Raw genomic sequence first — 14,277 nt, forward strand, 5'->3', positions numbered from 1 at the left:
CTTTGTGCTGATTATTTCATTAAGTATTTGTTGTACTCACATTAGCAGAATTTTAAATATCAGCTCATCTAAAATTTTTTTTCATTCTCATCTTTCTCTAAATTCTTTAATCAGTTATAATATTCCACTTTTTAGGAGTTTTATTTTATTTTCATTAAAATATTTCATTAACAATAATTATACATATTTATTGGGTATAATGTGACATTTCTATTTTTTTTCTTTGTGTTTCTAGAGGCAGAGTGGATAATGAGAGAGAGAGAGACAGAGAGAAAGGTCTTCCTTTTTGCCGTTGGTTCACCCTCCAATGGCCGCTGCGGCCGGCACATCTCGCTGATATGAAGCCAAGAGCCAGGTGTTTCTCCTGGTCTCCCATGCGGGTGCAGGGCCCAAGGACTTGGGCCATCCTCCACTGCCTTCCCGGGCCATAGCAGAGAGCTGGCCTGGAAGAGGGGCAACCGGGATAGAATCTGGCGCCCCAACCGGGACTAGAACCCGGTGTGCCGGCGCCGTAAGGTGGAGAATTAGCCTGTTAAGCCACGGCGCCGGCCATCTAGAAGCATTTTTAACATTTATTGTAAGACTAAATAATCTTTAACATTTCAAGAATCCTGGGGCCAGCGCCGTGGCTCACTTGGTTAATCCTCTGCCTGCGGCGCCAGCATCCCATATGGGCTCCTCTTCCAGTCCAGCTCTCTGCTGTGGCCCAGGAGGGAAGTGGAGGATGGCCCAAGTGCTTGGGCCCCCGCACCTGCATGGGAGACCAGGAGGAAGCACTTGGCTCCTGGTTTCCTATTGGCATAGCTCCGGCCGTAGCAGCCATTTGGGGGGGGGGGGGTGGTGAACCAACAGAAGGAAGACCTTTCTCTCTGTCTCTCTCTCTCACTGTCTAATTATATCTGTCAAATAAATTAAAAAAAAATACAAGAAAAAAGAATCCTACAATAGTGCCAGGACTTGCACTGTGAACAGCCACCAAGGTCTCAGTTATGTTAAATTAAATGATTTGATTGATAAGTTACAGAATTTCAACAGCTTAATGTAATGAGACTCCAGTTCTTCCAACACCAGTCTAATGTACGTGTGTGTCATCAGAGAAAGGCCTTCTGTATAGGAGAGTCAGGATCTAGTAGGCCTTTTACTTTGGACGTTTGCAATGTCTTAGGGTCTTAAAATCTTCTGATGGTAGATGGGGAGCAAAGGGATGAGAAGGCACAGCAGCCTCCTAAGAACTTTGGACCCCAAGAATAGCACATTACTTCTCAATAGCATTGTTAAGAATCAGTCTGGGCTCTGCTCTCATGCAAGCAAATTTGTGTAATGTATGCTTCTTGCCAAAAATTTACCTTGCTGGAAAAATTTCCTTCCACCCCTGTAGTCATCCAGCCTCAAAATCTGTTCCATCTCAGGGAAAGGCCACTGCTGTCCCTTTTTTCAAGGCTAGTGGAGTCTGTCTTGTGCCAGGTTTCATGCAGTGAGCATGACTCCTTACCATTGTGTAATTGGGGAAATCACTGATCTTTGATTCTACAAGATGCAAATTCCAGGTCTCTTCCTTTTGGATCTGAACTGTAGCCTAAATCCATATGCTGTGCTCTTAGGAGTGAAAATTGTGTCTTAATTCTCTGATGCAGTCACAAAAGTCAGAAGGACAGGATTCTGACATTGAGACTTAAGTCAATTCCAACTAAGCCAAATGAGCTGAGGGTTTAAGGGGTGATAGGGATAAATCTCCCAGGCAACACGGGGATAAGGTAAATGGATGCTCAACTTCACAACCAAGCTGCTACTCCCTCTCGTTTGTTCAGTCTGTTCTGTGTCATCGCTTATTATTTGTTGCTTAGTTTGTTCTGTATTATCACTGTTTTTTTTTTTTTTTTCCACAGGCAGAGTGGACAGTGAGAGAGAGAGACAGAGAGAAAGGTCTTCCTTTGCCGTTGGTTCACCCTCCAATGGCTGCTGCAGCCAGCGCACTGCAGCCGGCGCACTGCGCTGATCCGAAGCCAGGAGCCAGGTGCTTCTCCTGGTCTCCCATGGGGTGCAGGGCCCAAGCACTTGGGCCATCCTCCACTGCACTCCTGGGCCACAGCAGGGAGCTGGCCTGGAAGAGGGGCAACCGGGACAGAATCCGGTGCCCCGACCGGGACTAGAACCTGGTTTGCCGGCGCCACAAGGCGGAGGATTAGCCTATTGAGCCATGGCGCCGGCTATCACTGGTTCTTGATGTTTCTCCAATTCCTGTTAGACTATATAATTCCTCTCATGTAGCACCATGTCCTACTCATATTTGTATCTTATGATGCCTTGTCAAGCAAACTATAAAATCAATGAGTTGTTGTTTTGTTTTTGTTTTTGTTTTCGTTTTTTTTTTTCAATTGAACCCTGACTATTTGAAAGAGAGATAGGGACAGGTGGGCTCTGGTGCACCAGGCTCCCATTGGGTTTGGCTCTGTCTCAGCACTCTGATTTCAGTTTGTGAATGATAAAATTCTCCTCATTCTGGATATGTCTTTCACCTCAAACTTCTCAAGCGAGTGGGGAATTTTTGAGAGTCTTCATAGGAATGGCCACAGTAAAAGTGATGCTTCCAGCTAAATAAGGTGGGAGGAAATGAGAGGAGCGGAAATTCTTGCCAATGCAGCCGCTCAGTGAGCACTGGAGCTGCTATCAGCACTTTGACATGCTACCAGACGTATCCTAAATTCAACCAGAAAATGTTTGATTTGGGTTCAGAAGATTCAAACACAGCTGGTTGAGATTTCCTTGTCGGTGTTTATCCATCTCAACTGCTCCTGAGAATTATTTGCAATTCATCTGAAAATTCTTTACATACATCCTGAAGTATATGTAACTTTTAATTGAAAACTCACTAAAGACTGCCATGTCATGTAAAGGGACCACTTTGGTGCCACCTCTGTCTCTTCCTGATGTGGATTTTGACCTGCGGCAAGTCTCTTTATTGAAAATTGTCCTTGCCAGATTGCCAGATGAGGTATCTCTGGGATGCACTGGCTCCACTGGGAGTAAAATTCTGTATGTACTAGAATTTCCACTAAGTTAAGGAGACAGATTCACCCCCTGAAATTAGATAGCTAACCTGAGAGGAAAAGCACAAGTCGAGGGCAGAGTTTTCTGCCTTGTTTAAGGGAAATAATTGAAGAAGTGCAAGAAGGAAGGAAGGAAGTAGAGGGATAGTTGGAGGGATGGGGGAAGGGAGGAAGGGAGAAGAATGGGAAAGGGAGGGAGGAAGGGAGGAAGCGAGGAAGGGAAGGAGGAAGGGAAGGAGGGGGAATCGTTTGACTTTCAAATCTACTTACATGCATCAAGTCATGTGATGGGTAGAATGACCTCAACAGTACATTTAAAGGATTTATCTAGACATGTAACTGTTTATCCCAACATTTGTATTACTAACCTCCCTCAGCAACAGCCCCTGCCCCCAGTCCTTTCTCCAAATACGGCAAAGTGTGCTTTCTGGAAGCCAATGTTCATTGCTGCTGGGTTCAAGATCCCAAAAGACCCCCTTGACGCAGTCCACAGGAGCACGCCTGCCATTCAGCCCACGGAGAGGGACGGTGAACGCTGGCAGTGCACGCACGCAGGATGACGAAGGGCAGTCCCATACCGCCCCCTCCCCCTCAAACATAGAGCTTGCTTTTCAGTTTTTTCTTAGGGACAAAAACTGTCTGTACCACAGTAAGGAGAGGGGGAGTGTTGGGGGAGGAGATTGGAAAAAACTACCAAAGGGGAAAAAAAATTGGAGAGCCAGCCTGGCACCAAAAATATAATTTAGTGTGCAGGTATTTGATTTGATAGAAAACCTGCATTGATTTAAAAAAATAGGTTCTTGACAAGGTCGTAATTCATTGAGAGAGGCCAAGCCCGCAGCTTAAGTTTGACATCCCCCTCCAACCTAAACCATAACTGGTTTTAGGTGATCCCCTGTGAGGGTAGCATGTTGCAGCTGGCAAAAAAATAAACACTCCTGAGCCCTGTGCTAACAGAATTTTTTCTCTCTCTTTTTCTGTCTCTCTCGCTCGTTCTCTCTCTCTCTCTCTCTCTTTTTTTTTTTTTTGATTTATGCCACGAGCTAAGGAAAACAGTTGCATATTTGTGAGTCCCAGTTTTGTTTGGCTTTTGCAAGTTTGCAGGGTTGGTGTCCTGCTGAGCGAGAGAGATGGGGCAAAAGCTGTAACAGGCAGCAACGGAAAAAGTAGTGGAGAGGACACGAAGGATGGGTGGGCACGAAGAGAGAGAGACAGTAGCCGAGAGGTTTGATTTGCCAGGCATGTCTCTGGGCAGGGCTCCCTCCCTTTCTTCTTTGCCTCATATCCACTTGAGCTTTGGCTGAAATGCAGATTCCCTTCAGAGCTAGAAACCTGTGAATGATGAGCTGCCCCGTGTGTGGCATTGTTGTCTCCTAGGAGCTTGGTTGGTTAGAAGGGTCTCTCTCTCTTTGCATGGTCCAGTAAACTCAAGTCTGGCAAATGCAAACAGGGGCCGGAGGGAAAGGCTTAATTCCTTCGTTATTCTCCCCAGTCGTCTCAGGGCACAAACTCTGCCAGGAAAGGCTGTATCTCATCCTGTGGTTGATACACAGTGTGCTGGGCTCTCATTTTGCAGAGAATGAGCTTCTGTGGAGTTTAGAAGCTCAGTGACTGTCAATAGCTCAAGGTCTGAGCTCCTTACTGGTAAACAGGTCAGGGTTTACCTCCTATTGTCAGTCTTCAGTGGACACTCAACCACATGTCCTTCCCCAAGCTTGTTTAAAGAACTAAAGAAACAACTATTAAATGAAATAAAATACCCTGGACTAAATACTGAGACAGAAAGGGGGTGTAAATGGAAAGTTGATAAAAGCCAAACACACACTAGTGTTTAAGCGATAGTAGTGTACCAGTGTTGATTTCTCAGTTTTGAGAAATATCAAAGTAATATGTGCTGATAACAATGGAGGAAATTGGGTATAGGCTACAAAATTTCATTTTGCATTATATTTACAATTTTTCTATTAATCTAAAATGATTTCAAATGTACTTTTTAGGGACTGGCCCTGTGGCATAGCACAGTAAGCCAGCATCCTCTATGGGTACTAGCTTGTGTCTCTGCTACTCTACTTCCCATCCAGCTCCCTGCTGGTGGCCCCTGGGAGGGCAGTTGAGGATGCCCTAAGTGCTCTGGTACCCATGTGGGAGACTGGGATGAAACTCCTGACTCCTGGGCTAGCCCTGGCCTTTCACCATTTGGGAAGTGAAACAGCAAATGGAAGACTTTTCTCTGTCTCTCCCTCCATCTCTGTAACTCTGCCTTTCAAATAAATAAAGTATTTTAAAAGTTTAATTTTTAACAAAATGAATACAGAAAAACATAGAAATTATCCTATTTAATTCAAGATTGTGTGAGAATGCATGCCCCAAATGAACCCTGTTAAGGTCATGGAATTTGCTACTTAAGTCCTTGTAGCTGAAATGGCCTTGCTTATCCCAGAGAAAACTTGGAAGATCAAAACTGGAGGATTTTAAAAGTGTTTACATATTTGAAATAGCAAAAACGAGAGATCTTTCACCCACTGGTTCATGTCACAAATGCCTGCAATAGCCAGGTTGGGTCAAACGGAAGCCTAAAACCAGGAACTCCACCTGGGCCTCCCACATGGGTGGCAGGATCCCATGTGCTTAATCCATCATCTGTTGCCCTCCAAGGTGCACACTGGAAGGAAACAGGATCTGAAGTGGAGACAGCACCCTATCCTAGACACCTAAACATAGATAGGCATCCCTAGCGGCAGCTTAACCCACTGCACTGCAATACTCACCCAGAGGATTTTGACAACACTAGAAAGATCTTCCGTGGGCCAAACGATAGAAGTAGGTGCTCAGTTCACCGTTTTCATATCTAGGGAAGAAAATTCACGTTTTGTAAAAGAATCCCAATTTACAGATGGACAAATTAAGACGGTGAATGCATGCCTTTATTTCCTGCAGAGCCAGAAGATTGGTTGTTTTGGGCCTTGAGTGAATCCTATTTTAACCCCAATGTTTCCTGAAAAAACATCAATAAGGTCTTTCCCTAGGAGCATGCAACCCAGCTTCTGAGAGTTGACTGCAGTCATGGTTTACCACCCATATACTTGCCAGAACCTCAAAATTACTTACATTATGACATCATCGTTCTTTGTGTATGTACTTGTCACATTGCATAAATATACCCTCTCCAGCCTACTTCTTTAATCTTTTCTATCCACAGTATATATCACTAAAAACAACTTCACAGGAGACAAATTATTCCGTAATAATGTGCAGAATCATTTGAATCACATTTGGTTTCCATGACAATATGAAAATATAAATGTCTGCTGTATAAGAAAGACAAAAAAAAAAAAAAAACCTGTGTCATGGTGGTATAAAAAAAACTGATGTTAATTCAATACTTAAACCAGATTTTTTTTTTACCACTTCATTACCATAAGTACATGATGCAACTTGACTGCCTTTTAAAATATACACGCAGACAGAGAAATGGATAGTTTTTCCATTCTGTTTGTCTCCTTTTCAGACACAACCACTGATTCACCAGTCTCTGGACAGGCAGCAGCAGCAGCAGCAGAGGCGCCTGTGAACTTGAGTATAATAAAATTCTAGTATAACAGTGTGTTGAATGTTTACTTTGGCTATGCTGCCCTCTCAAATCTCCCTTTCAACTAATATTTTAAAAAGTGGAAAGACATTAAAATGGAGATAAATTCAAGACGCTTTCCGAAAGTGAGCGTCCCTTATGCTGAGAATTCTGGATTCTGTCCATTCTGCTATGTTCAAATTCCCTTCGTTGGAATAATGATCGTGGCATGAAGTTCAGGCCGCTGCTTGCTGTTTGGCAGCCAGCAATTTTACTCTGAACCAAAGGAGAAAATGAGAGTCGGGTATCTTTTCATAACTGCTCCTGTTTCATCACTAACATTTATTACTGGTCTTATGGAAAAAGATGGAATTAACTGGAGTCTATCTCTGGGGCTTCAAAGCGTGTGATGGGACAGAGAGCTTAGCTTCTGGAATCCAGCTATGATGCAAATGAACCCTCATTCAGTTCATTTCTAGCTGTGCTACTGGAGCAAGTTGCTTGACCTCTCTTACTGTCAGTTGTTTCCTGTGTAAAATAGAAACATAATAGTGGCTGACATTATGGCCTAGAGGGTAAAGCCTCTACCTGTAGTGCCAGCATCCCATAGAGGTGCTTGTTTGAGTCCAGGCTGCTCCTTTTCCAATCCAGCTCTCTGCTATAGCCTGGGAAAGCAGTAGAAGATGACCCAAGTCTTTGGGGCCATGCACCTGCATGAGAGACCCAGAAGAAGCTGCTGGCTCCTGGCTTCGGATTGGCAGAGCTCTGGCCATTGCAGCCATCTGGGGAGTGAACCAGTGGAATGGAAGACCTCTCTCTCTATTTGTCTCTCTCTCCCTCTGCCTCTGCCTCTCTGTATATCTGCTTTTCAAATAAAATAAATAAATCTTTAAAAATAATTCAGTAAATCTTTAGCAGGCTGATTTTTTTTTTAAAAAAAAGAAATATAGTAGTGCTAATTTATAGCAGAATTAAATGAAACAATGGACAAAGCACACCCAGCATAGAACCCCACAGGTGATATGTATCCATATAAGTTCACTGAGAAGTGTTTATTCACACTGTTATGATGAATCTCTCTCTCTCTCTCTCTCTCTTTTTTTTTTTTAGACAGATAGAGTTAGTGAGAGAGAGACACAGAGAGAAAGGTCTTCCTTCTGTTGGTTCATTCCCCAAATGGCTGCTGCGGCCCACGTTGTAGCCATCCGAAGCCAGGAGCCAGGTGCTTCCTCCTGGTCTCCCATGTGGATGAAGGGGCCTATGCATTTGGGCCATCCTCCACTTCCCTTCCCGGGCCACAGCAGAGAGTTGGACTGGAAGAGGAGCAATCAGGACTAGAACCCGGCACCCATATGGGATGCCGGCGCTGCAGGCGGAGGATTAACCAAGTGAACCAAGGCGCCGGCTCCATGAATCAATCTCTTTTCATTCCTTTAAGTCAAATTTATTCTCTGTCAGCTGGAGTTCTTGCTTTCTTTGTTTTTACAAATAAACTCATTTTTGAATAGTTTTAGCTTTACAGAAAAGTTTCAAAGGTAACAGAGAATTTCCATGTTTGTCTTTCATCCAGCTTCCCTTGATATTAGTATCTTAGATCATTATGGTACATCTTTCAAAACCATGAAATTAACATGGACACAACGCTATTAAATGTATTCAAATTTCTACTAGCTTTTTCCACCAGTGTCTTGTGTGTGTGTGTGTGTGTGTGAGAGAGAGAGAGAGAGAGAGAGAGAGAGAGAGAGAGATAGAGAGAGAGAGAATGACAGGGAGAGAGAGAGAAAGAGAGAGATAGATAGAGAGAGAGAGAGAGAGAGGGAGAATGACAGGGAGAGAGAGAGAAAGAGAGAGAGACTCAGGGACCAATCCAGGACACCAGCATGCATTGAATAGTGTTTAAATTGTTTCTTTAACTCTCTAACAGTAATGTACTCTATGTGTCTGCCAGGACTGGGCCCTCACACAGTACTCCTTGCTTGGTACTTGTCACTTCTCTCTCAGGGAAATCTCACTTTCATTCTCACTCCCTCTATCCTTCTCTCTCCACCCAAGGGAATCATTTTCTGTGTATGCCAGTGGATTTTCTAATCGGTAGAGAATAAAAGAAACAATTTACACTATAGCGGTAGTTGTGGGCCAATAAAAAATAAACAGATGTATAATTTTTGAGTTGGAATAAGCAAGAGTAAGGGATGATAGGATGAGGATGCTATTTGTGGGTAGCATGACAAGGATGCCCTGCCCGAGGAGTCGGTAGCTGGATAGTAACCTGGTTGAAATGATGGGCGTTGAGCCAGCTGGATATCTACAGAGTCCCAAAGCCCACTGAGAAAGAACATCGCTATTGTTTCTGGAACATCAAAGGACCCTCTGCAGCAAGAGTAAAGTAAAACTGGCAGCACTGGAGGAGATGAAGGCAAAGACATAGAAGCTTGTATACACGGAGCTCCCTGGCAAAGGCTTCAGAACGTATTGTGTGTGGGAAGCCATGGAAAGGGGCTTGTGCAATGTAGGGATGAGATCTGAGTTACCCAAGTTTACATCTGGGCAGAGAAATGGTTAGGGTGGGTGGAAGCAGGGGGAGTGTTATCCCTCCAGAAGAGGAATGATCATGACTGTGTAGGGGTCAGCGGAGGTGTCCGTGAGAAGCGATCTTAATTGGCATTTTCTTTTAAGGTGGCAACAACAGGTCTTGTTGTTAATTGGAGGCTTAACTCTTTAACCTTCTGTATTCTTGTTATTTCCATGTCCAGTCAATCAAGGAGTACTTTTAGGTGATGCAAGATAATCGTATGTTTTCCTAGAACCACCCTACAGTTAGAAGCAGAGGTATGCTCATTCCCAAGTGTGTGGACTTCGCTAATAGAAAGTAGAAAAGTGTTAGGGATTAGTCAGTGCTAAGGCTCAGTACTTGCTTTGTTTCTTGGTAACAGATGAGGGTAACAATAATAAGCATCATTTAAATACCTCTGGGTAATTTCTAGGTACTTTTCCGAGCTTGTTCTTTTTAATTTACTTTTACTATGATTCTCACAATGGCTTGGTGAAGTAGGACCCAGATAAATTATCCCCATTTTACAGATGTAGAAACCGAAGTTCAAAAAGGTCACAAGATAGTCTACTGTTCTGTAGATAGTAAGTGGCAGAGCTGGGATCTGCGTGTGACTGTCTGGCTCCAGCTGTCACAATGCCATGATTTGCTTTAGTTTCCTAAATGTTCAAAATGTGAGGGTGGAATGAGGCAAAACATACAACATGTTCATTTAGAGTCTGTAATATTGCAGTTGTTTTACAAAAGTTTGCTGTATTTGCCCCCCTCCCATGCAATTGTTGAATACATGAATCATATAGCCTCAGAGCCAGTTTTCACAACTTTAATATCTTTAGGCTCCTAATTTAAAGAGCCATGTTTCCCTCTGTCCTCCCCTCTAGGGTATTAAATGTGCATTTCTAAGGATGCTTACAAAGGACCAAGAATGACTCAGATGTAGAGATTGTGGTATCTTGGAAAAGCTTTCTAGGGCTGATGGGATCCTGAAGGCACCACATATGAGCCAGAAGTACTCACAGGTTTGACCGTACTCATAATACCATTACAAAAGTCTCAGACAAGGCATTTGATTATTGACTGAATAAATATAACACACCAGCAAAGGTGATTTGGAAGTAGACGATACTAAGGCAGTGACATGACGAAAGACCTGGAAGGAAAAATTTTGGAACCTGTTGGAACTGGATTAAGGAAAAGAAGGTAATGTGATAATTCTTCCTGTAGATAACCTTTCTGAAAGAGAAAGATAATAGAATATTTGGGATAAATGAGTATTAAGGGAAATTCATTACTCTATCGAAAGATTTGTTTTCCAGACAGTACAACTTCCACACGGGGAACAGGGCTTCTCATTCTTTTATTGCTTTGTAAGTTCAATTTCTGCTTTCTCAAAATTAGCATTCTTATTCTTTCTACTTTTTAAAAAATATTATATTGCAAACTTTTCTGTTGAATTTTACTTTTTAATCCTCCCATATCCCTTCCATCATTGGTAAAGGACTTCAAAACTTCTTGTTCCATTGAAACAAAAATGTAAATATGTCACTGTCACTTTTTCTTCTAAGTTTCCTACCATATTCCTTGTTTGTACAGGGATTTTCTGTCTTTTCACTAGCACTGCCTCCCCAAAACCCAGTGGGTTTGAAAGAAGAAGAAATAGGAATTGGAAAACATGAAAGAATGATTTTTGTTGTAGTTATTGCTTTTCTTAACACCAAAAAAAGGAACCAACCCAATAAGTAAAATAGCATTCTCTTCTTTTTTTTTTTCATTCCAACAGAGCCCCAGTAGTTTGCTAGAATCTTCTACCACTTGAAATGTGCCATCCAGATTATGGATAAAGACGATTGAGACATCAGGGGAAATGAGATTTATTTATCAACATATTTGTTTATGTTCAGTATTTGAGAGATTAGAGAGAGAAATTAGATACATAGATGATAGATAGATAGTTGGTAAAGAATTCCTATCAACTGGTTCACTCCTTAAATGCCCCCAAAGACCTGTGAAGGTTCGAGCTGGGCTGAAACTGAGAGTTGAGGACTCCATCCAGGTCTCTCATGAGGATGGAAGGAACCCAACTAATTGAACTACCTCTGTTGTCTCCCAGGGACTACAGTATCAAGAAAGAGGTTGGATTCAGGAGCTAGCACTGGATGTAGAACCCAGGCACTACGATTTGGAATGTGGGCCTTCTGACTGGTGTATTAACTGGTAAACCAAATGGTAACCTGCAATGTGAGATTCATTATTAGGAAAATGAGTTTCTTGGGAAAGAATATCTACATCATGAAGTTATGAGGATAAGTTAAAGGGAAGTAACATCCCATGTAACTAGCTATTTGGAGAGTGACAAAGCTTGGATTTACTCTCTACCTCCACAATACATGCACATAGCTCCTGTGCTTGTCTGACTCTTGCTTTTCTACCTAATCAGTGCTGTGCAGGTTATATTCAGAGTAGAGGGATCTTAAGACTTCTATAGTGATGTATCTTCAAATACTTCCATTCTTTAAAGCCTCACAATTAGGATTCCTATGCTTAAAATGTACTGTGTGAATCAAGCTTAAAAGCCAAGTAATAGTGTGACTCATGGGTTACACCTTAATAAAACTTCAGGAGCTCACAGAGACCAATGTGATTATGGGACAAATTATTCCATTATTTAAACAGAGGGGAAATATACTTATATTTTACAGTTGCCTTGAGTTATATATAAAACCAGCTTCTGGCCCTTTAATTACAGACAAAAGCAGAACCACTATACGAAGTTCATGCATAAAGAAGTGCCATCCACATCTGAGAAGGTATTTCTGCAGGCCCTGGATTCAATGCAAAGCTCTCCCTTTGAAGGCCACTCCATCCCTAACTTGTTCTTTAAGAAGAGAAGTTGTTTTCCCATTTCTAACTAAATGCCATCTTACTGCAACAGAATCATATCTCAAGAAGCCTGCATTAAGTATGAAGTACAACTACAATGACTATGAACCAACTTTGCTGATTTCTCTTCTAATATAGTTACAAACTCACTTCATTTGAAAAGCTGGTTATATATTGATGCGCCCCCGTTGTATATCTGGTTTCACCCGAATCATGCAGCTGCCATGCTGCCTGTGTTGTTAGCTTCCTGAGCGCTGGTCTTCTCTGTGCAGCTGAACTGTTTTTGATACTCAAATACAAATGGTACTCATTGCTATTAATGCTGATTAACTACCCAGGCTAGACCTTCAAAGTACCCAACCCTCAAAAAATAAGAAAGAAAAAGAAAAGGAGAGTAAAAGGAAAGGAAGAGTAAGCATAGAATCATGAGCTATTGGCATTGTTTGTCCCAGTAAGTGTGCATTTGTGTTTTTACATATTTGTGTATACAGGTAGACATGTGTGTTTATCATATATGTATGATCTATAGGTATCATATAGATATATACACAAATTATATGTGTCATCATGAGTCAGGATCTTCTAATTTAAGATTATTTAATTTTTTTATATTTTATTTATTTATTTTTAGGATGACATTTTTAACTTGCATTATAACCAAAGACATTGTACTACACTAAGTAAAGACTTCAACAAATAAAAAGTGAAAAAGACCATAGTCCAACAGGGAAACAGACAAGGGCTATAAATAATAATCAAATAAAATGTTCAACTTCGCACATCTAAACTAAGCTTTTGTTTGTGTAATTTTTATTGTTGGTACCATTTTAGATGTTACAGCCATAAGAATTTAAATTTATCACTGAATAAACTGGCCTCACTGCTTTTGTAAAAAACATATTAAGAATTTTTTCAAAATATGCCACAATAAAACAAGACATTTACTTATAAGGGAAATGTTGAATTTAACACAGAGTTAAAGCTCTTTTTACAATGAAGTAGAGTGTGTCTCCCATACTTAAAAATCTGTCAAATTCTTCATTTGAGGAATTTGCATTTCTTCGTGGGACTTAAGGAAATGATAACTATTCTCTTAAAAGAGACAGGACCATGGACACCTCCTCTCCGATGATGGACCAGAGGAGAGAACTGTCAGGAGTTTCTGATAGAACAACACATTCAACATAACAAGGGGACTCAGAACTGCAGAATCTCAGGCTTCCCTCCCAGAAACAGTGTTTCCACAGATGTCCTAAGACACTGCCAATCATAGGCTGCCAACCAATTAGACCAAACCCACCAAAGCAAACCCCGACTGCAGCCAATCAGATTGTTTCTGTCTTCCACTTCCTTTTCTCTGGTTATAAATATAACCTGTACATGTGGTAGGAGGGGGCACTTGGAAGCATCTTTGTTTGGGAAACTGTCCAGTTCTACAACCTTTTTCTTGTTCACATAAACTTGGTTAAATTGAATTGGCCTCAGCTTTTCTTTGGACAACATATATGCTTGGCAAGAACTAACACACAGGATATTCTATGTAATAGAGATTGGCCTGTGGAGTTCAGCAACAGTTATTACCCAGAATCTGGTTGTAAGGTGTTTAGTTTGAACTTGTTTGTATATTTTCTGTATTCTGTTATTTTCTTCAGGTCTTCAGCTTCTTGAGGATTTAAAGGATGGGCTTTGTCCATGTCTGAGCGAAAAGGTGCTTTTAGTGGATATTGTTGATTCCTAACCATTCAATTTCACTTCTTTTTCTTTTCTTTTAATAATTTAAAGAATTTTTTAATACTTTAGATTCTCAGGATCGCAGCAAATGCATCTCAATGTCACGTTCAAGCATTTCCAAGATTCATCATTGTTCATGCTGTCTCAGCACAGCCATATTGTTTTGAGTGAAGCTCAGTCTACTTTAGCTCAAGAGGTGGGTCCTGGTTGGCTAAGCCAGTCGGGCAATCTAAATGCCTGACCATCATCACTGGCTTAAGCCAACCAATCAGTGTGAGCTTTGGTACTATTCTCTGTTTAGCAAGAATGAGGAAATGTGTGGATTTATTATTGGTAGCAGGCTCCCATGACTCTGGGATCATGGCTCAGATCTAGGATGAAGTTCATATACTGAAGGCAGAGTAAAGCAGTACGAGCACTTGATAACTCTTTCTGTTAGTTCATCAGTACTGAGGCTTTTACAATAGGTAGAAGTCCATAAATCTCCTTTATTGCATAAG

The sequence above is a fragment of the Lepus europaeus genome, chromosome 18 (genome assembly GCF_033115175.1).
Source record: "Lepus europaeus isolate LE1 chromosome 18, mLepTim1.pri, whole genome shotgun sequence".
NCBI classification, from domain to species: Eukaryota; Metazoa; Chordata; class Mammalia; order Lagomorpha; family Leporidae; genus Lepus; species Lepus europaeus.